Source organism: Ranitomeya imitator, chromosome 2, assembly GCF_032444005.1.
Source record: "Ranitomeya imitator isolate aRanImi1 chromosome 2, aRanImi1.pri, whole genome shotgun sequence".
Taxonomy (NCBI): domain Eukaryota; kingdom Metazoa; phylum Chordata; class Amphibia; order Anura; family Dendrobatidae; genus Ranitomeya; species Ranitomeya imitator.
In genome coordinates, this window is record NC_091283.1 from 665,451,976 (window position 1) to 665,476,408 (window position 24,433).

The 24,433-nt window shown below is 43.8% G+C and overlaps 1 protein-coding gene across 2 annotated transcripts in view; it reads left to right on the forward strand.

The window, feature by feature from the left end:
- The window catches only part of TMEM132A (transmembrane protein 132A), a 286,572-nt gene that overhangs the window by 259,618 nt on the left and 2,521 nt on the right, over positions 1 to 24,433 (forward strand). The gene's annotated exons all lie outside the window — the stretch shown is intronic.

The window sequence follows — 24,433 nt, forward strand, 5'->3', positions numbered from 1 at the left end:
AAGCGGCAGGTTCCGGTGCTAAGGATGGTATGCGACAAGAACCTGCCATGATGTCACGGTCATGTGACCGCGATGTCATCACATCCTGGGACCGGAAGCTGCCGCGTGCACCACGCACAGGAGACAGAACTACAAGGAGCCCTCAGATCGGAAGGTGAGTATATGTTTATTTTTTATTTTTTAACCTGTGACATACGTAGCTGGGCAATATACTTTGTGGCTCTGTGCTATATACTACCTCAATGGGCAATATACTACGTAACTGGGCAATATACTATGTGGCTGGGCAATATACTACGTCACTGGGCAATATACTACGTGGCTGGGCAATATACTACGTGGCTGGGCAATATACTACGTGGCTGGGCAATATCCTACGTGGGCGGTGCAATATGCTACGTGGCTGTGCAATATACTACGTGGACATGCATATTCTAGACGGTAGTTGCCTGGAACCACGTTCTTACCTTTCTTAAATATTGGTACCACGTGAGCCATCTGACAATCCCGTGGCACCACCCATGTTACAAGAGAGTCTAAGACTATGAGATTCAATGGTCTGTTAATTATTGAGCTCAATTCCCTCAGTATCCGCAGATTAATGTTTAAGATGCTCAGATGTAGATGTACTTCTTCTTTTGTGTTAAAATTGTTATATCAGGTTGTGAATTTTGATTTTTGCCTTGTTGAATGATCCCTGTAACAGACAGTTCATTGATGAACACAGATGAAAACTGCCTGATTAATATCTTAGCCTTTTCTTTGTTCTTTGTTATCTTGTTATTGTCATCTTTTAAGTGGCCGATACCATCTGTTTTTATGTATGTATACAAATTTGGGGGATTTAATTTAATGTCATTGACGATTTGTTTCTCTGTAGATAACTTTGCGAGCTTGATGATTTTTTTTTTTACATTTCTTATTTAGATCTTTATACTCCTGAAATGCTGTTTCAGTATTCTCGGCTTTGAAGATTTTGAATTCCCTTTGTTTTTGTCTTCTTAAAGTTTGTACTGTCTTATTTATCCATAATGATTTATTTTTATTCCTTGACATTTTATCACCAGATGGAATAAGTTTTCTGCAGGATTCTAGTAGTATTTCCTTAATGCCCCATTTATGTTCGGTATCTACAGTTACCATGACGTCGTCCTAGTCTACTCGATTAAGCTCTTCCCTTAATTTGTTGAAATCAACTTTCCTAAAGTTCCAGGTTTTGGCATTTCCTCTTTTGAATGTTTGATTGAAAATTACATTGAAACTTACCATGTTATGGTCATTGCTTCCCAAATGCTCCCTGACCTGTAGATAGATTTACCGGGGGGATAGTTAAAATCTCCCATTATAAGAACCCTATTACTGTTTGCTTTCTATCTAATTTGTTGCAGCATTTCATCCTATACCCGTTCAGCTATATTAGGAGGCATGTAGCAAACTCCAATTAGCAGCTTTCCATTATTGCCATCCCCATGTACATTTACCCATGGTGATTTTACATTGCTGTAGCTCCCTCAAATGTCTTCAATGAGCACAGGTTTTAATTTGGATTTGACGAAGATGCACACCCCTCCACCTTTTTTATCTTTCCTGTTTTTTCTAAATGTAGTGTAACTCTCTATATTCGTTACCCAGTCATGTCTCTCATCAAGCCAGGTTTACGTAATGCCCACCAAATCGTATTCTTTGACCGACAAAAGATTCTTCGGATCATTCATTTTGTTTGCAAGACTTCTTGCATTTACCAGCTGACATTTAATATTATTAGCACTCCTTGCTTTCCTTGCATAACCTATCCCCCGAAATACTAATTTACCCCTAATGCCTCCCTCTCTCTGTCTATCTATCTCGTTATTAGAACAACGACATTCCCTCCCCCCAGGTCCTAGTTTAAAAGTTCCTCCATCCGTCTTACCATTTTTTCCCAATCACAGCTGCACCCTTCCCATCCCTACCGAAGAACATGTAGACGTCAGAAAAGTCGGCCCAGTTCTCCAGGAACCCAAACCCTTCCTACCTTCACCAATAAGCCACTTATTTATCTCCCTAAGCTCCTGCTGTCTATCTAGTGATTCTCGTGGCAGTATTTGTGAAAACACCAGCTTGGAGGTTCTGGCCTTCAGCTTCTCTCCTAGTTCCCTGTAATCATTCTTAAAGACCTTCCACCTCCCTCTAACTTTGGCATTGGTACCAATGTGTACCATGACTGCTGGGTTTTCCCCAGTCCCACCCAGCAATCTTTCTATCCGATCCGCAATATGTCGAACTCGAGCACCTGGCATGCAACACACTGTTCGGCATTCACGGTCTCGACGGCAGATGATCCTGTCTGAACCCCTAATTACAGAGTCCCCTACCACCAACATCTGTCTGGCCTTTGCTGCACTCCTAAGTCCTACCTTCTTACAGCAGTCGTTTTCCTGGTTTCTAGGAGTAACATACTGCTGTAGTGATCCCAGTCCTGGGCTTGAATTTCTATCATCAGTTAAGCAAGCATATTTATTAGGTTGTGCCAGATCAGGACTGACTCTCTGGCACTTTTCACCCTACCCCTTCTAGTAACATTTACCCAGCTGTGTACTACTCTGTCCTCATCTTCCCCAATTCCATCCACCTCCATATCACTGGCTCCAGCCAGTGCAAGTTCGGTGAGCTCTAAACTCCTCTCCAGGTTTGCAGTGATTCTGAGTGTTGCAAGCTGCACACTTACAGTGGGTACGGAAAGTATCCATACCCCTTTAATTTTTCACTCTGTTTCATTGCAGCCATTTGGTAAATTCAAAAAAGTTAAATTTTTTCTCATTAATGTACACCATGCACCCCATCTTAACTGAAAAAAACAGAAATGTTGAAATTTTTGCATATTTATTAAAAAAGAAAAACTGAAATATCACAGTCATAAATATTCAGACACTCATATTTAAGTCAAATGCTGTCCATATCCTTGTAATCCTCCTTGAGATGGTTCTACTACTTCATTGGAGTCCAGCTGTGTTTAACTAAACTGATAGGACTTAATTAGGAAATGCACACACCTGTCTATATAAGACCTCATAGTGCATGTCAGACCAAACAAGAATCATGAGGTCAAAGGAACTGGCCAAGGAGCTCAGAGACAGAATTGTGGCAAGGCACAGATCTGGCCAAGGTTACAAAAGAATTTCTGCAGTACTCAAGGTTCCTAAGAGCACAGTTGCCTCCATAATCCTTAAATGGAAGAAGTTTTGGACCACCAAAAGTCTTCCTAGACCTGGCCGTCCAGCCAAACTGAGCAATCGTGGGAGAATAACCTTGGTGAGAGAGGTAAAGAAGAACCCCAAGATCACTGTGGCTGAGCTCCTGAGATGCAGTAAGGAGATGGGAGAAGGTTCCACAAAGTCAACTATCACTGCAGCCCTCCACCAGTTGGGCCTTTATGGAAGAGTGGCCCGAGGGAAGCCTCTCCTCAGTGCAAGACATATGAAAGCCCGCATAGAGTTTGCTAAAAACACATGAAGGACTCCCAGACTATGAGAAATAAGATTCTCTGGTTTGATGAGACAAAGATAGACCTCTTTTTGGTGATAATTCTAAGCGGTATGTGTGGAGAAAACAAAGGCACTGTTCATCACCTGCCCAATTCAATCCCAACAGTGAAACATGGTGGTGGCAGCATCATGCTATGGGGGTGTTTTTTCAGGGACAGGACGACTGGTTGCCATTGAAGGAAACATGAATGCGGCCAAGTAAAGAGATATACTGGATGAAAACCTCTTCCAGAGTGCTCTGAATCTCAGACTTGGCCGAAGGTTCAACTTCCAGCAAGACAATGATCCTAATTACGCAGCTAAAATAACAAAGGAGTGGTTTCAGAACAACTCTGTTACCATTCTTGATTGGCCCAGCCAGAGCCCTGACCTAAACCCAATTGAGCATCTCTGGAGAGACTTGAAAATGGCTGTCCTATGTGATGCAGTGACCCATGCTGCAGCTAGGGGGGCGCTATGTGTGCTCCTCGGGATATACATGGAGGCATATCTGTGATTATGACCACAGATGATGTTATGTTATGACTGTGACATAACAGTGACCGGCAGGATTGTAAATGGCCAGTATGTGTCGCAGATGGAGTCTGCGCTGTAAGCCTGAAGTAAGGTTGTTCTGGGAACTGTAGTCCCACAAGTATTTGATTGTAAAGGGAGGCTTGCAGGGTTAGCTGGAGGGCTGGGTGGGTCAGGCTAACCACACACACCACCCATCTATGGTAGTGGTTACAACTACATAATGTGACACATGGTCTCTGTAATGGAGACTGTGTAGATCCTGGATGGCTTGTGTGTTGGGAGGTCCAGTGTGTGGACCCGATCCCTGTATAGCGCACTGAGAAGCTGTGGATCAGAAGACTTGTGTGTTGGGAGATCCTGGGAGTAGAATCGGATCTCTGAATAGCGCACTGAGAGACTTGTGTGTTGGATGGTCCCAGGTGGGGACGGACATCCTGAACAGCACACACAGTGGCCTGTGTGTTGGACGGTCCCATGTGGGGACGGACATCCTGAAGAGCGCACGGAAAGGCCGAATGTATGCAGAGTCTGCAATGGCACTGCATTGAGGAAGCTACAGCCCGTCTGAGGATCTGGACTGTCAGGTGGCCTGGGGAGCAAGGCATTGTCCGGGATGGTGATCCCAGTTCGGCAGCTTCCCAGGAGAAAGGACTGACAGGAGGTCAGCATGTGGAGCACGAGCTCCAGAAAGGTAACACCTGGATAGGGGGCTATTAATAGGCAGAGAAGTATCTGCCAGTGGAACAGACTGTTGGTGCTTGTTGTGTTCCATTAACATTGATAAACTTTGTGGCATGCGGTCACCTATGGCAACTGGACAAAGTGAGGTCCATCATGTTTATTGTCTGTGAGATGAAGCCGTATATGAAGTGATGTAATGAACTGTGCATGACCCGGTTTATGATACCTGAATAAACCAGATAGACTGTTTTGAGTTAAAAACCGTGCCCGTGTGCATTTATCCTGTTGCCAAGCGAGAGTCCCCCAACACATGCAGTAAGCGCTGTCTCACACCACCAACGTTCACCATCCAACCTGGCGGAACTGGAGAGAATCTGCAAGGAAGAATGGCAGAGTATCCCGAAATCCAGGAGAGAAAAACTTGTTGCATCATTCCCAAGACTCATGGCTGCACTAGCTCAAAAGGGTGCTTCAGTTTTTCTTTTTTATTAAATTTGCAAACATTTCCACATTTCTGGGGTTTTTTTCAGTCAAGATAGGGTGCAGAGTGTACATTAATGATAAAAAAAATTGAACTTTTTTGAAATTACCAAATGGCTGCAGTGAAACAGTGTGAACGTTTTAAAGGGGTCTGAATACTTTCAATACCCACTGTAGATCCATTATCTGGGCTTCCAAATATGTAACTCTCTGGCAACGAGTGCAGACATATTCACCTTCAAATGGTTGTTCAAGGCATGCATACATCTAACAAGCTGCCCACCTGGTGGCATAGTCCATGGAGCACATATTCAATGGAGATAAACCATACAGATAAAAGCAGAAAAAAAGCAATGCAAAGCTAGTAAGGAAAACACTGAACTATGCTATGGTGTTCCAGTGTTCCCCAACTCCGGTCCTCAAGAGCCACTAACAGGTCATGTTTTCAGGATTTCCTTAGTATTGCACAGGTGATGGAATTATTGCCTGTGCAGGTGATGCAATTATCACCTGTGCAATACTAAGGAAATACTGAAAACATGACCTGTTGGTGGCTCTTGAGGACCGAACTTGGGGAACACTGTGTTAAACTATGATATTGCGTTTAACTATGGACTCATCTGCAGCCCTGGACTGAGACAGCTCTCACTCCTCTCAGCAGCCCTCACTTAGAGTATCTGGAACTTGTAGTAAACCCAAAAGCACAGCACAGGATTATCTGCTAGAACAGTGTTCCCCAACTCCAGTCCTCAAGAGCCACCAACAGGTCGTGCTTTTAGGATTTCCTTAGTATGGCCCAGATGATGGAATTGTTGCCTGTCTAGATTATGGAGTTCTCACCTGGGCATTACTAAGGAAATCCTGAAAACATGACCCGTTGGTGGCTCTTGAGGACCGAACTTGGGGAACACTGTGATAGAAGGTTCTGAAACTAATACCTCACAGATACCTGATCACATGCACCAATCACAGCATTCCCCTTTTGTTTTTCTTTAAACAAGTATTAACCAGCCCCCAAACACAGATAATTCCCCAACAGATATCACAGATACACTATTCTGACTCTTCAGTATGAGTCTCTTAATCCTTAGCCATCAGTCCCTTAGATAACTGTATGATTCTTTTGCTCACATGCAATGCATCCTCAAGATTGTTCCAATTCAGCCACACTGACTTGTAATAAGGCTGGTGTCACACTAGCAGTATTTGGTCAGTATTTTACATCAGTATTTGTAGCCAAAACCAGGAGTGGATGATAAATACAGAAGTGGTGCATGTGTTTCTCTTATACTTTTCCTCTATTTGTTCCACTCCTGGTTTTGGCTACAAATACTGATGTAAAATACTGACCAAATACTGATAGCGTGACCCCATCCTAAGAGTCCAGGAGAAACAGAGTTGATTTTCTCTGAAATCTTGTATTTAACCCCTTCATGACCTTGGGATTTTCTGTTTTTCCATGTTCGTTTTTCGCTTCCCTCCTTCCCAGAGCCATAACTTTTTTATTTTTCCATCAATATGGTCATGTGAGGGCTTATTTTCTGCGACACAAGTTGTACTTTTGAACGACATCATTGGTTTTAGCATGTCGTGTACTAGAAAACAGGAAAAAATTCCAAGTGCGGTGAAATTGCAAAAAAAGTGCAATCCCACACTTGTTTTTTGTTTGGCTTTTTTGTTAGGTTCACTAAATGCTAAAACTGACCTGCCATTATGATTCTCCAGGTCATTACGAGTTCAAAGATACCATGTCTAGGTTCTCTTTTATCTAGGCGGTGAAAAAAAATTCCAAACTTTGCTTAAAAAAAAGAAAAAACATTGCGCCATTTTCCGATACCCGTAGCGTCTCCATTTTTTGTGATCTGGGGTCAGGTGAGGGCTTATTTTTTGAGTGCCGAGCTGGCGTTTTTAATTATACTATTTTGGTGCAGATACGTTCTTTTGATCGCCCATTATTGCATTTTAATGCAATGTCGCGGCGACCAAAAAAACGTAATTCTGGCATTTCTAATTTTTTTCTCGCTACGCCATTTAGTGATCAGGTTAATCCTTTTTTTTTTTTATTGATAGATCGGGCGATTCTGTATTCAAAGAAAAGAACATGGTCCCTACAGTCAAACATGGCGGAGGTTCCCTGATGTTTTGGGGTTGCTTTGCTGCCTCTGGCACTGGACTGCTTGACCGTGTGCATGGCATTATGAAGTCTGAAGATTACCAACAAATTTTGCAGCATAATGTACGGCCCAGTGTGAGAAAGCTGGGTCTCCCTCAGAGGTCATGGGTCTTCCAGCAGGACAATGACCCAAAACACACTTCAAAAAGCACTAGAAAATGGTTTGAGAGAAAGCACTGGAGACTTCTAAGGTGGCCAGCAATGAGTCCAGACCTGAATCCCATAGAACACCTGTGGAGAGATCTAAAAATTGCAGTTCGGAGAAGGCACCCTTCAAATATCAGGGACCTGGAGCAGTTTGCCAAAGAAGAATGGTCTAAAATTCCAGCAGAGCATTGTAATAAACTCATTTTATGGTTAACGGAAGCGGTTGGTCGCAGTTATTTTGGCTAAAGGTTGTGCAACCAAGTATTAGGCTGAGGGTGCCAATACTTTTGTCTGGCCCATTTTTGGAGTTTTGTGTGAAATGATCAATGTTTTGCTTTTTGCTTCATTCTCTTTTGTGTTTTTTCATTTAAGACAAATTAAATGAAGATAATACCAAAGAATTTGTGATTGCAATCATTTTCAGGAAGAACTGAGTATTATCTGACAGAATTGCAGGGGTGTCAATACTTTTGGCCACAACTGTATGTGTAGGTTTGATTTTTTTTCTATTGATTTATTTTGAATGGGGCGAAAGGGGGGTGATTTAAACTTTTATATTTGTTTTTATTTTTTTCACATTTTTTTTTTTAATTTTTTTTTTTTTTTACTTTTGCCATGCTTCAATAGCCTAGAAGCTGGCTCCACTTGATCGGCTCTGCTACATAGCAGCATCACTGCTATGCAGCAGAAATGCAGGCTTGCTATGAGCGCCGACCACAGGGGGGCGCTCACAGCTAGCCGGGATCAGTAACCATAGAGATCTCAAGGACCTCTATGGTTACCCTTCTGATGCATCGCTGACCCCCGATCATGTGACGGGGGGTCGGCGATGCGCTCATTTCCGGCCGGAAGCACCGTCAGCGGTTGACAGCGGCATTTAACTAGTTAATGGCAATTTCACCTGCCGCTATTGCGGGCACATGTCAGCTGTTCAAAACAGCTGACATGTCCCTTCTTTGATGCGGGCTCACCGCCGGAGCCCTGCATCAAAGCGGAGGATCTGACCTCGGACGTACTATCCCGTCCGAGGTCAGAAAGGGGTTAAGCACAATGCAGCAGGTGGAAAGAGTAATCCCTAACAGAGAAGAAAACATGTACATCCAAAATGGCTACAGCAAACTGATAATGAGGAAGACGGGAGGAGCATAGGCTAAACATCAACTACAGGAGAGAAAAAGGGACAAACTTCAAAAGGCAGAGCTTCTCCCTCACAACAGTAGAATGAATTGCATAACATAGAAAGCACAGAACAAGTTGTTCCCATTCATGGGACACAACATACTGTTATCACAAACTAGTATATTGCATTTAACTATGGACTTATCCGCAGCCCTGGACTTAAAGACAGCTCTCACTTAGAATATCTGGTACTCGCTGTCTACCAAACAGCACAGGTGTTCCCTAAGTGGATTGCAGCACTTTGCATAGATGTATGCTTTCCCTTGAGTTATGGACTATTGTTGCCTGGTTATGCTCTTAGGTGTTCTCAATAATAGTGGTGCATCTGTGCACTGTGTGTGCACACATTATACATGGATGGTACAGTATTGGTTGTTCTCTGATTTATGACATGACTGCACCAAGCACTTTATGTATTTACTAGATGGTGGCCCAATTCTAACGCATCGGGTATTCTAGAATATGCATGTTCACATAGTATATTGCCCAGCCATGTAGTATATTGCCCAGTCAAGTAGTATATTGCCCAGCCACGTAGTATACTGCCCAGTCACGTAGTATATTGCCCAGCCACGTAGTATATTGCACAGCGACGGAGTATACAGCACAGAGCCATGTACTATACAGACTTAAAATAAACATATACTCACCCTCCATTGAAGTCCTGGCCCTGTATGCGGTGCACGCGGCAACTTCCGATCCCAGGGTTGGTATGGGCACAGGACCTGTGATGACGTCGCGGTCACATGACCGTGACGTCATGGCAGGTCTTTCTCGCAGGACCTGTGATGACGTCGTGGTCACATGACCATGACGTCATGGCAGGTCCTTGTCGCATACCATCCTTGCCACCGGAACCTGTCGCTTGCATGGAGCGGTTACCGGAGCGTCGCGAGGAGCGGGAAAGGCGCCGGAAGGTGAGTATATGATGATTTTTTATTTTTTTTAATTATTTTTAACATTAGATCTTTTTATTATCGAGGCTGCATGGGCAGCATCAATAGTAAAAGAGTTGGTCACACAGGGTTAATAGCAGCGTTAATGGAGTGCGTTACACCACGGCATAACGCGGTTAATTAGCGCTGCCATTAACCCTGTGTGAGCGCTGACTGGAGGGGAGTACGGAGCGGGCATTGACTGCGGGGAGGAAGGAGCTGCCATGTTGCCGCCAGACTGCGCCCGTCGCTGGTTGGTCGTGGCAATGGTCGTGGGCGTTTTGCCACGACCAATCAGCGACTTGGATTCCATGACAGACAGAGGCCGCGAACAATGAATATCCATAACAGAAAGAAAGACAGAAGGACAGACGGAAGTGACCCTTAGACAATTATACAGTACTAGATGGTGGCCCGATTCTAACGCATCGGGTATTCTAGAATATGCATGCCCACGTAGTATATTGCCCAGCCACGTAGTATGTTGCCCAGTCACGTAGTATATTGCCCAGCCACGTAGTATATTGCCCAGTGACATAGTATATTGGCCAGTCCCATGTAGTATATTGCCCAGTCACATAGTATATTGCGCAACCACGTAGTATATTGTCCAGTTAAATAGTATATTGCCCAGCCACGTAGTATATTGCCTAGTTACGTAGTATATTGCCCAGTGACGTAGTATATTGCCCAGTTACATAGTATATTGCCCAGTGACGTAGTATATTGCCCAGTGACGTAGTATACAGCACAGAGCCACGTAGTATATTGCACAGCGAAGTAGTATACAGCACAGAGCCACGTAGTATATTGGCCAGTCACGTAGTATATTGCCCAGTTACGTAGTATATTGCTCAGTTACGTAGTATATTGCCCAGCTACGTAGTATATTGCCCAGCCATGTTTGTCACAGGTTAAAAAAAAAAACATATACTCACCTTTCCGAGGGCCCGTTGTAGTCCACGGCAGCTTCCGGTCCCAGGGTTGGTATGAGCGCAGGACCTGTGATGACGTCGCAGTCACATGACCGTGACGTCATGGCAGGTCTTTCTAGCGCAGGCGCGCAGGGCCTGTGATGACGTCACGGTCACATGACCGTGACGTCATGGCAGGTCCTTCTCGTGCAGGCGTGTAGGGCCTGTGATGACGTCGCGGTCACATGACCGTGACGTCATGGCAGGTCCTTCTGCCATACCATCTTTGCCACCGGAACCTGCAACGGAAGATGGCGGCCGGCGCAAGCGGCTCAGCGGACTACAGAGGGTGAGTATAGCAGGTTTTTTTTTTATTATTATTTTTAACATTACATTTTTTACTATTGATGCCGCATAGGCAGCGTCAATAGTAAAAATTTGGGGACACACAGGGTTAATAGCGGCGGTAACGGAGTGCGTTACCCGCGGCATAACACGGTCTGTTACCGCCGGCATTAACCCTGTGTTAGCGGTGACCGGAGGGGAGTATGCGGGCAACAGGCACTGACTGCGGGGAGTAAGGAGTAGCCATTTTCTTCCGGACTGTGCCCGTCGCTGATTGGTCGCGGCAGCCATGACAGGCAGCTGGCGAGACCAATCAGCGAATGAATAACCGTGACAGAAAGAAAGACAGACAGAAGGACAGACGGAAGTGATCCTTAGACAATTATATAGTAGATAATAGATATAATAACAATCATTATACGTTGATAGAGGGGCCCACTATTATCCCACTCTGATTTATTACTGATGATCTTCTGTCCTGAACACGTGTGAGCCTTTTTCTTTTGACTTTTATGATTTTTGTTATAGAGTTGAAAGCAGAAGTTTACATACACGATCTAAAAATACACATATGTGTGTTTTTCTCAATAGCTGACATGAAATTAGAATATGAAGGTACAGATGAATGACCTCGGGGAGACCAAAACATCCAACACCGCGGAGACACCATCACGTGTTTCTCAACGCAGTGATCCAGAACACTGCCCCCATCCCTTATGGGAAATATGCAAATGCATGTAAAGTAAGCTGCGGAGACACCATCACGTGTTTCTCGACGCAAGCAATGAATAGCCAGGCCTTTCCCCGGGAAGGAACAACCACGGGAAGGGCAGCATCCAATAAAGGAAAACATCCAATAAAGGAAAACCACCTATGCCAAGCATGGTATCCATTCACAGACAGCTGTTTCGGGGTTTTTGCCCCTCATCAGTGTGGAGTAGGAAACTGGCTATTAGGAGCAGTGCCTAGTAAAAGGCTGTGAAGGTACAGATGGGGGCAGTGTTCTGGATCACTGCGTTGAGAAACACGTGATGGTGTCTCCGCGGTGTTGGATGTTTTGGTCTCCCCGAGGTCATTCATCTGATACCATCTGTATCAGAATAGACCTTTCCCCTTTTAGGATTACCATAATTATAATTTGCCAAATGCCAGAGTAATGAGAGAAAATGTTTTTAAGGCATTTTTATTACTTACTGCAAAGTCAAAAGTTTACATACATTTCATTAGTATTTGGTACCATTTCCCTTAAACTGAATGACTTGGGTCAAACGTTTGGGATATCCTTCCACAAGCTTCTCACAATAGTTGGTCGGAATTTGGGCCCATTCCTTGTGACAAAACTGGTGTAAATGATCCAGGTTTGTAGGTCACCTTGCTCGCACCTGTCTTTTCAGCTTTGACCATAAACTTTCAATAGGATTTAGATCAGGGCTTTCTGTTGGCCACTCCAAAACATTGACTTTGTTCTCCTTAAAGGGACTCTGTCACCTGAATTTGGCAGGACTGGTTTTGGGTCAAATGGGCGGAGTTTTCGGGTGTTTGATTCACCCTTTCCTTACCCGCTGGCTGCATGCTGGCTGCAATATTGGATTGAAGTTCACTCTCTGTCCTTCATAGTACACGCCTGCACAAGGCAAGATTGCTTTGCGCAGGCATGTACTATGGAGGACAGAGAATGAACTTCAATCCAATATTGCAGCCAGCATGCAGCCAGCGGGTAAGGAAAGGGTGAATCAAACACCCGAAAACTCCACCCATATGACCCAAAATCAGTCCCGCAAAATTCAGGTGAAAGAGTCCCTTTAAGCCATTTTGTTACCATTTTGGCAGTATGCTTCGGGTCATTGTCTATTTAGAAGACCCATTTCCGCCCAAGCTTTAACTTCGGGCTGATGTTGTGAGCTGTTTGTTGCTTCGGTATTGCCACATAATCTTCTTTTCTCATGATGCCATCTATTTTGGGAAGTACAACAGTCCCTCATGCAGCAAAACAACCCCACAGCATAATGCTGCCACCCCCGTGATCCACAGTTGGGATGGTGTTCTTAGGCTTCCAAGCTTCTCCTTTTTTCCTCCAAATGTAACGATGGTCATTATGCCCAAAAAGTTCAATTTTAGTTTAATCAGACCACAGGATATGTCTCCAAAAATTAAGGTTTTTGTTCCTGTGTTCATTCGCAAGCATTTATCTGGCTCTTTTATATTTCTTTTGGAGTAATTGCTTCTTCCTGGCACAGTGACCTTTCAGCCCATGTTTATACAGTACGCATTTCACTGTGGATATTGACACAAACTTACCAGCGTCCGCCATCATCTTCACAAGGTCTTTCGCTTTTGTCCTTGGGTTGATATGCACAGGTCGGAATAAGTATGTTTTTCTCTGTGACACAGAACCTGTCTCCTTCCTGAGCGGTATGATGGCTGGACATTCCCATCTTATTTATACTCGTGTATAACAAAGTAACATAGTTATTAAGGTTGAAGGAAAACTTTAAGTCCATCTAGATCAGCCCATAGCCTAACCTAACATGCCCTAATATGTTGACCAAGAGGAAGGCAAATAAATGTTTGTACAGATGAACGATGCATCTTCTTGAAATTGTACCCAAGGATGAGTCAGACTTTTGCAAGTCCACAATTCTCTTCCTAATATCTTGGCTGATTTCTTTAGACTTTCCCATGTTGCTGCACAAAGAAGCAGTGTGTTTCATGTGTGCATTAGAATACATCCACAGGTGTGTCTCTAAATCAGATTTTGCAAACACATGACACCATCATATGGGCAGTCCAGAATTGTTTAACCCTTTTCCGACATCGGGCGTAATAGTACGCTGATGTCGGATACCCTCCCTTTGATGTGGGCTCCGGCGGATAGCCCACATCTTTCCCAGGACATGTCAGCTGTTTTGGGCCAGTTTCACACGTCAGTGGCTCCGGAACGTGAGGTGACAGTTTCCTCATGTACCGGAGCCACTGACACACGTAGACACATTAAAATCAATGCATCTGTGCAGATGTCATTGATTTTTTGCGGACCGTGTCTCCGTGTGCCAAACACGGAGACATGTCAGTGTTCGTGGGAGCGCACGGGTTACACGGACCCATTAAAGTCAATGGGTCCGTGTAAAACACGTACCGCACACGGACGTTGTCCGTGTGCAGTCCGTATGCCGTGCAGGAGACAGTGCTACAGTAAGCGCTGTCCCCCCCACTGGTGCTGAAGCCGCGATTCATATCTTCCCTGCAGCAGCGTTTGCTGTAGAGAAGATATGAATAATCGTGTTTAAAATAAATATCCATGTGCCCACCCCCCTCCCACCCCCTGTGCACCCCCCGCTGTTGTTAAAATACTCACCTGGCTCCCTCGCTGGCGCTGCTTCCTGTCCTGGCCGCATCTTCTACTGTATGAGCGGTCACGTAGGGCCGCCCATTACAATCATGAATATGCGGCTCCACCTCCCAGAGGGGTGGAGCCGCATATTCATTACTGTAAATGAGTGGCCCCACGTGACCGCGCATACAGTAGAAGGTGCGGCCAGGACAGGAAGCAGCGCCAGCCAGTGAGGGAGCCGGGTGAGTATGTTAACAACAGCGGGGGGGCGAACAGGGGGTGGGAGGGGGGTGGGCACATGGATATTTATTTTAAACACAATTATTCATATATTCTCTACAGCAAACGCTGCTGCAGGAAAGATATGAATCGCGGCTTCAGCACCAGATGCTGGTGCGTGTGGTACCCAGCACGGTGCGTGTGGTACCCAGTGGGCACACGGGTGGCACACGTGTGCCACACTGATGTGCCACAGAAACGCACCAGCACACGGACACGGATAATTTCGGTACCGATTTTTCCGGTACCGAAATCATCTGGACGTGTGAGACTGCCCTTGAACAGCTGACATGTGCCCGCAGTAGCCGCTAGTTAAATGCTAGACATGTGCCCGCTAGTTAAATGCCGCTGTCAAACACTGACAGCGACATGTAAATGGCACTTCAGGAAATACGCACACCGGTGACCCGCGTCACATGATCGCTGGTCACCGGTGTGTCGGCATGACAACCCAAGGTCTCCTGGAGACCTCTATGGTTGTGACTGCCGGATTGCTGTGAGGGCCATCCAGTGGTCGGCACTCATAGCAACTCGGCAATTCTACTACATAGAGGCGATCTGACCATCGCCTCTATGTAGCAGGGCTGAACGGGTTGTGCCACCTTCTAGTCTCCTATGAAGGCTATTGGAGCATGGCAAAAGTTAAAAAAAAAAAGTGTTTAAAAATCTTAAAAAATAAAAAAAATACAAAAGTTTAAATCGCCCCCCTTTCGCCCCACTCAAAATAAAACAATCAAAATAAAAAAGGATTAAACTGATCGCTAAACGGCATAGTGAGAAAAAAAGTCAAAACGCCAGTTACTTTTTTTGGTCGCCGCGACATTGCATTAAAATGCAATAATGGGCGACCAAAAGATAGTATCTGTACCAAAATGGTATCATTAACAACATCAGCTTGGCACGCAAAAAATAAGCCCTCAACCTGAGATTTAAAAAAATGGAGACGCTGTGGGTATCGCAAATTTTTTTTTTTTACCTAGACATGTTTGGTGTCTATGAACTCATAATGACCTGGAGAATCATAATGGCAGGACAGTTTTAGCATTTAGTGTACCTATCAAAAAAAACAAGCAAAAAACAAGTGTGGGATTGCACTTTTCTTTGCAATTTCACCGCACTTTGAATTTTTTTTTACCATTTTCTAGTACATGACATGGTAAAACCAATGGTGTTGTTAAATAGAACAACTTGTCCCACAAAAAATAAGCCCTCACATGGCCATATTGACAGAAAAATAAAAAAATTATTGCTCTGCGAAGGAGGGGATCGAAAAACGAAAACGCAAAACCGAAAAAAAACTCTGGTCATGAAGAGGTTAAAGGCATAGTAATCTTAGTGCATATAAACTTTTGACTTTGCAGTAAGTAATAAAAATGCCTTAAAATATTCTCATTATTTTGGCATTTGACAAATATTAATAATTATGGTAATTCTAATTGACCTAAACCCGGAAAGGTTTATTCTGATTTCATGTCAGATATTGGTAAAACATGCAAATGTGTCTTTTTATATACTATAGGTAAACTTCTGGTTTCAACTGTATCTACTTATGCCTTGTATTGATACAATAAACTTTTTTTATTTTATTACATACCGTATATACTCGAGTATATGCCAACCCGAGTATAAGCCGACCCCCCTAATTTTGCCACAAAAAAACTGGGAAAACTTAATGACTCGAGTATAAGCCTAGGGTGGAAAATGCAGCAAGCTTCCGGTAAATTTAAAAAATAAAAATAGATACCAATAAAAGTAAAATTAATTGAGACATCAGTAGTGTAAGTGTTTTTGAATATCCATATTGAATCAGGAGCCCCATATAATACTCCCTACAGTTCATGATGGCCCCATAAGATGCTCCATACAAAATACGCCCTATATAATGCTCCATATAGTTTATGATGGGCTCCATAAGATGCTCCATATTAAAATATGCCCCATATAATGCTGCACAAATGTTGATTATGACCCCATAAGATGCTCCATACAGACATTTGCCCCATATAATGCTGCACAAATGCTGATTATGGCCCCATAAGATGCTTCATAGACACATTTGCCCCATATAATGCTGCACAAATGTGGATTATGGCCCCATAAGATGCTCCATAGAGATATTTGCCCCATATAATGCTGCACATGGCCCCATAAGATGTTCCATAGAGTTATTTGCCCCATATAATGCTGCACATGGCCCCATACAGATATTTGCCCCATATAATGCTGCACATAACCCCATAAGATGCTTCATACAGATATTTGCCCCATATAATGCTGCACATGGCCCCATAAGATGCTCCATACAGATATTTGCCCTATATAACGCGGCACATGGCCCCATAAGATGCTCCATACAGACGTTTTCCCCATATAATGCTGTACATGGCCCCATAAGATGGTCCTCCAGACGCAAAGAATGCCCCCTTGTGCCCGTCACCTTCCTTGGTATAAACAGATCCTCAGCGAGATATTTGTATTGTCCCCTTATATACTTATACATGGTTATTAGATCGCCCCTCAGTCGTCTTTTTTCTAGACAAAATAATCCTAATTTCGCTAATCTATCTGGGTATTGTAGTTCTCCCATCCCCTTTATTAATTTTGTTCCCCTCCTTTGTACTCTCTCTAGTTCCATTATATCCTTCCTGAGCACCGGTGCCCAAAACTGGACACAGTACTCCATGTGCGGTCTAACTAAGGATTTGTACAGAGGCAGTATAATGCTCTCATCATGTGTATCCAGACCTCTTTTAATGCACCCCATGATCCTGTTTGCCTTGGCAGCTGCTGCCTGGCACTGGCTGCTCCAGGTAAGTTTATCATTAACTAGGATCCCCAAGTCCTTCTCCCTGTCAGATTTACCCAGTGGTTTCCCGTTCAGTGTGTAATGGTGATATTGATTCCTTCTTCCCATGTGTATAACCTTACATTTATCATTGTTAAACCTCATCTGCCACCTTTCAGCCCAAGTTTCCAACTTATCCAGATCCATCTGTAGCAGAATACTATCTTCTCTTGTATTAACTGCTTTACATAGTTTTGTATCATCTGCAAATATCGATATTTTACTGTGTAAACCTTCTACCAGATCATTAATGAATATGTTGAAGAGAACAGGTCCCAATACCGACCCCTGCGGTACCCCACTGGTCACAGCGACCCAGTTAGAGACTATACCATTTATAACCACCCTCTGCTTTCTATCACTAAGCCAGTTACTAACCCATTTACACACATTTTCCCCCAGACCAAGCATTCTCATTTTGTGTACCAACCTCTTGTGCGGCACAGTATCAAACGCTTTGGAATAATCGAGATATACCACGTCCAATGACTCACCGTGGTCCAGCCTATAGCTTACCTCTTCATAAAAACTGATTAGATTGGTTTGACAGGAGTGATTTCTCATAAACCCATGCTGATATGGAGTTAAACAGTTATTCTCATTGAGATAATCCAGAATAACATCCCTCAGAAACCCTTCAAATATTTTACCAACAATAGAGGTTAGACTTACTGGCCTATAATTTCCAGGTTCACTTTTAGAGCCCTTTTTGAATATTGGCACCACATTTGCTATGCGCCAGTCCTGCGGAACATACCCCGTCGCTATAGAGTCTCTAAAAATAAGAAATAATGGTTTATCTATTACATTACTTAGTTCTCTTAGTACTCGTGGGTGTATGCCATCCGGACCCGGAGATTTATCTATTTTAATCTTATTTAGCTGTTTCGCACCTCTTCTTGGGTTAGATTGGTGACCCTTAATATAGGGTTTTCATTGTTTCTTGGGATTTCACCTAGCATTTCATTTTCCACCGTGAATACCGTGGAGAAGAAGGTGTTTAATATGTTAGCTTTTTCCTCGTCATCTACAACCATTCTTTCCTCACTATTTTTTAAGGAGCCTACATTTTCAGTTTTTATTCTTTTACTATTGATATAGTTGAAGAACAGTTTGGGATTAGTTTTACTCTCCTTAGCAATGCGCTTCTCTGTTTCCTTTTTGGCAGCTTTAATTAGTTTTTTAGATAAAGTATTTTTCTCCCTATAGTATTTTAGAGCTTCAATTCCATCCTGCTTTAGTAGTGCAAATGCTTTCTTTTTACTGTTAATTGCCTGTCTTACTTCTTTGTTTAGCCACATTTGGTTTTTTCCTATTTCTAGTCCTTTTATTCCCACAAGGTATAAACCGCTTACAGTGCCTATTTAGGATGTTCTTAAACATTTTCCATTTATTATCTGTATTCTTATTTCTGAGGATATTGTCCCAGTCTACCAGATTATGGGCATCTCTAAGCTGGTCAAACTTTGCCTTCCTAAAGTTCAGTGTTTTTGTGACTCCCTGACAAGTCCCCCTAGTGAAAGACAGGTGAAACTGTACAATATTGTGGTCGCTATTTCCTAGATGCCCGACCACCTGCAGATTTGTTATTCTGTCAGGTCTATTAGATAGTATTAGGTCTAAAAATGCTGCTCCTCTGGTTGGATTCTGCACCAATTGTGAAAGATAATTTTTCTTGGTTATTAGCAGAAACCTGTTGCCTTTATGGGTTTCACAGGTTTCTGTTTCCCAGTTAATTTCCGGGTAGTTAAAGTCCCCCATAACCAGGACCTCATTATGGGTTGCAGCTTCATCTATCTGCTTTAGAAGTAGACTTTCCATGGTTTCTGTTATATTTGGGGGTTTGTAACAGACCCCAATGAGAATTTTGTTACCATTTTTCCCTCCATGAATTTCGACCCATATGGACTCGACATCCTCATTCCCTTCGCTAATATCCTCCCTTAAAGTGGACTTTAGACAAGACTTTACATAGAGACAAACCCCTCCTCCTCTCCGATTTTTACAATCCTTTCTAAACAGACTGTAACCCTGTAAGTTAACTGCCCAGTCATAGCTTTCATCTAACCATGTCTCGGTTATTCCCACTATGTCAAAGTTACCTGTAGATATTTCTGCTTCTAGTTCTTCCATCTTGTTTGTCAGGCTTCTGGCGTTTGCGAGCATGCAGTTTAGAGGATTTTGTTTTGTTCCAATCTCCTCGCTGTGGATTGTTTTAGAAATGTTCTTACCTCCCTTCTGAGTATGTTTTCCTGGGTCTTCTTTGTTCGAGTTTAATGTTTTTCTTCCCGATGCTACATAGAGATATTTGCCCCATATAATGCTGCCCATGGCCCCATACAGATATTTGCCCCATAGAATGCTGCGCATGACCCCATAAGATGCTCCATACAGATATTTGCCCCATATGCTGTTGCTGCGATTAAAAAAAATAAAAAAATCACATACTCGCCTCTCAGGCCCCCGGCACTTGCTATAGTCACCTGCTCCCCGTTCCACTGCCGACCGCCGCTGTGTCTTCCCCATCCTCTGCACTAATGTTCAGGCAGACGGCGGCATGCACTGATCGCGTCATCGCGCCCTCTGACCTGAGCGTCACTGCAGAGGACGCGGAAGACGCAGCGGTGCCGACGGTGGAATGGTGAGCAGGTGAATATTGCGCACTGAGTTATACTCACCTTCTCCTGGCACGGTCCCTGCACGTCTGTTCCCCGCTGCCAGCAGCTTCATCCTGTAATGAGCGGTCACATGGTATTGCTCATTACAGTAATGAATATGCGGCTTCACCCCTCTGGGAGGTGGAGCCGCATATTCATGATTGTAATGGGCGGCCCCACGTGACCGCTCATACAGTAGAAGATGCGGCCAGGACAGGAAGCAGCACCAGCGAGGGAGCCAGGTGAGTATTTTAACAACAGCGGGGAGGGGGGTGCACAGGGGGTGGGAGGGGGATGGGCACATGGATATTTATTTTAAACACGATTATTCATATCTTTTCTACAGCAAACGCTGCTGCAGGGAAGATATGAATCGCGGCTTCAGCACCAGTGGGGGGACAGCGCTTACTGTAGCGCTGTCTCCTGCACGGCACACGGACTGCACACGGACAACGTCCGTGTGCGGTACGTGTTTTACACGGACCCATTGACTTTAATGGGTCCGTGTAACCCGTGCGCTCCCACGAACACTGACATGTCTCCGTGTTTGGCACACGGAGACACGATCCGCAAAAAATCAATAACATCTGCACAGATGCATTGATTTTAATGTGTCTACGTGTGTCAGTGGCTCAGGTACGTGAAGAAACTGTCACCTCACGTACCAGAGCCACTGACGTGTGAAACCGGCCCAAAGACATGCAGGGACTGCGCCAGGAGCAGGTGAGTATTATTACACAGCTTCGCTCCCCCTCCCCTGCCAACCCCTGTGTATGACTCGAGTAGAAGCCGAGAAGGTTACTTTCAGCCCAAAAAGTGGGCTCAAAATGACGGCTTATACTCGAGTATATACGGTATTCGTGCACTTTGTTTTTTTGTAGGAATAAAAGATGTGAGGGAATAGGGTCACTGATGCAGGTTGTAAGCCGAGAAGAAGCAAGGAGTCGGGTAACGTCTTCTTCTGTAACAGGCTCAAAGATGGCAAGTGAGCTTGACGTGCAGCAGAGAAAGGGATCCAGGGCACTGAGGAGGTTGAACAGCAATATCCTGATGGATGTGGTTGATTTTTTTTCTAGGAAATAAGTGGCCAAATCCTGACAGCTGACATTGTTGACCGGGGCTCAGGATGGAGTGTTTGGTTTCAAAAAGTGATTTAGGATTATTGGCTAGTCAAGTGATGAGGGTGGTGAAGAATATTGTTTGGCCAGATGAAGGGCAGAGGTATAAGTTTTGAGCATGAATTTATAGTGGATGTAATCCTCTGCTAAAAGAGATTTTCTCCACTGACGCTCAGTGCACCTTGAGAAACGCTAAAGAAAACATGTTTGCATTGTGTGCCAGGGTTGCAATCGTCTGTGTCTGGTCTTTCTGCATGTAGCAGGTGCTGCTCCATTTAGGGCACTCTGCGCACTCTGCACTGTTTTACTGTAGTGTGACAATGCTGAGTCTGGACAGGATTGGAGGAGATGGGAGCTAAAGATGAGTGTATATTATTCACCCATCCTGGTCTATTTAAATGCTTTCAATTTTTCCTACGCTTTGGTATTTTTACTGATTGCACAGTGAGAATTTCATTTGGCATAATCTTCCCTCCTTCTTGGACATTTATGTCCTTTAGAGCATCCAGCCATTGAACCTTTCCTACCCTGTTTCTGAGTTCATTAAAATCTGGCTTTCTGAAGCCCAGCCTTAAAGTTTAAGTCCTCACCGGTCTTCCTTCTCTTGTAATCCACAATTTTAAGAATGCATGATCGCTGCCTCCTAACTTCCCAGCCACCTTTTACTTCCTCAACCATTTCCCCCCCCTATTGGTAAAAATTAGGTAAAAGATGGCATATCCTCTTGTATTCTTAACTACCTTTTGAAAGATAAAGTTGTCAGTGAGAGAAGATAAGAATTTTTTCGACCCATTACTTTTGCATAAGAGAGATATCTAATGTAAAAAGAGTTCATTCATATCTTCAGTTTGTCCAGGTGGCCTGTAGTAAATGGTGTGATAAAGAACAAAGAAATGGCTCACCCTCCTGGAGCTTCAGTTTGTCCCAGAGTCCGTGCTTAGCGCTGCTGCAAGCGTGGCACGCTCAAAACTCATCTGGTTCTACACATCTCTCCTCTGTGTGCCCCCAACGTTATCATTGACATAGTTTCTCAATTTTGCGATGCACTGTCGTTTTTAGCTAAATGGAATAAAGCTACTCTATATTTTACCTGCAAGCTGGCGTCCTGTGAGTTGAATCAATATCTACTTCTGGCCTGTAGCAAACACCTACAAAAGTGTCCATTCTGTTCTTCTCTCCTTGTATTCTTACCCAAACAGTTTCTACAGAGCTACCATTCTCTGAAGCTTGGATCTCTGGGTAGATAGACTTTCCTAACACAGTTCAACACCTCCTCCTGTATTCCAATTGTGTATCCTACCACGTTTCAGTGGTGCCTATGACATCATATCTCTCTTCCTGTGTTAGCTGCTCCAATTTTCCTTGTTTGTTTCCCATACTCTGTGCATTTTTATGGACACATTTTAGTTTGTAGCCTGTTTCTATAGCTCCTCTATTTTCATTCAGAATTTGTTGTCTTTTAGAATTGGAAATAAACAACATAGCAGGGTTCTAAAAAGAATTAATTAGCTGCATACTTCTACCTGACCGTATATTTTCCCATCCCCATAATGCTCTAGTTTAAAGCTTTCCTGATCAGTGTAGCAAGGCGTCTACCAAAAGTGTTTTCCTGTTTATGTAAGATTCAGTCCATCTCTAGCAAGGAGTCCATCATACAGGTAATTCACTTCATGGTCTAGAAACCCAAAACGGCACCATCTACGTAGCCAGTTGTTAACCTGTAGAATCCTGTTCATTCTCCTTGTTCAATGTCAATCCACTAGGAGGATGGATGAGAAGATGACCTGCGCTCCCAGTTCCTTTACTTTTCGGCTTAGGTCTTCAAAGTCTCTGCATATAGTTTCCAGGTCCTTTTTTACAGTGTCATTTGTTCCTACATGTATTTGCAGACACAGATAGTTGTCTATAGCACTGAAGTCTTGATACCCTATTGGACACATTTTTGATTTGTGCACCTGGAAGACAGTTAATTGCTTGTGAGGTGATGTCCAGTACGCAGATAGTGGCTTCTATTCCTCTCAGTAGGGAATCCCTGCGACCACAGCTCTCCTTTTTTCTTCACCACAGCACTTTTTTTCTCACTTCAAGAGGCTTCTGATTGCTTACTGTAGTGTTCCTTGTGGGCAAAGCGCTTTTTTATGTACATCTTCGTAGTTGTCCTGTGTGAGAGCCTGGTAGCGGTTCTTCAGCTTTACAGGTGCTGACTGCCTCCTCATACTCCTGCTTCTTTGGGTCACATGCTTCCATTTCTCTTCTGTATCAATAGATTTTAATCAAAACCAAATACTAGGAAGTATCAAAAACAAATTAGCTTTGTTTAACGTAAGCTAACTTACCTAATAGGTGCAGAAAATGATACCCCCAAAACTCAGCAAATACTCATCTTAGGAACGTAGCCTAAGGGTACCGTCACACAGTGCAATTTTCATCGCTACAACGGCACGATCCGTGACGCTCCAGCATCGTAACAATATCGCTCCAGCGTCGTAGACTGCTGTCACACTTTGCAATCTACGACGCTGGAGCGATAATTTCATGACGTATGTGCGATGTAGAAGCCGTTGGTTACTATGCGCCCATCGTATACGATATATGTTACACCATGCGATCATGCCGCCACAGCGGGACACTAGACGACGAAAGAAAGTTTCAAACGATCTGCTACGACGTACGATTCTCAGCGGGGTCCCTGATCGCAGGAGCGTGTCAGACATTGAGATATCGTAACTATATCGCTCGAACGTCACGAATCGTACCGTCGTAGCGATCAAAATTGCACTGTGTGACGGTACCCTTAGGCCACGTTCACACATTCAGTATGTTACCTTTTGTTGTTGTAAGCCAAAACCAGGAGTTGAACAGTCAGAGGTAAAGTGTAATAGAAACACTTGTACCACTTGTGCATTTTTCACCTACTCCTGGTTTTGGCTTACAAATACTGATGTAAAATACTGAACGTGGCTAAGGGTCCATTTACAGTGCAAAACTATCATGAAAAGTGTTGCTCTGAAAGCTCATTTCACTTCAGTCTTGTTTTCTCTAAACAGGCTGCCAATCACACAACAAAACACTCGAGGCTATGGTGAAATGCTGTTTTTGTGATCCACAAACAATCATCATTCTTTAGAGTGGATCGTACTTTTACAGATTGTTCAGGGTGCATCATTAAACACGTCAGTCTGTATAAACAGGCTACACGACCGCTGATCGATAAATGGTTACCAGTTGATGACTCTTTAAAGCAGTGTGTAGTCTCCTTTTTTCCTGGTTTCTGGCAGAGTGGGCACTCCTCCGTGAGTGACAGTTCTG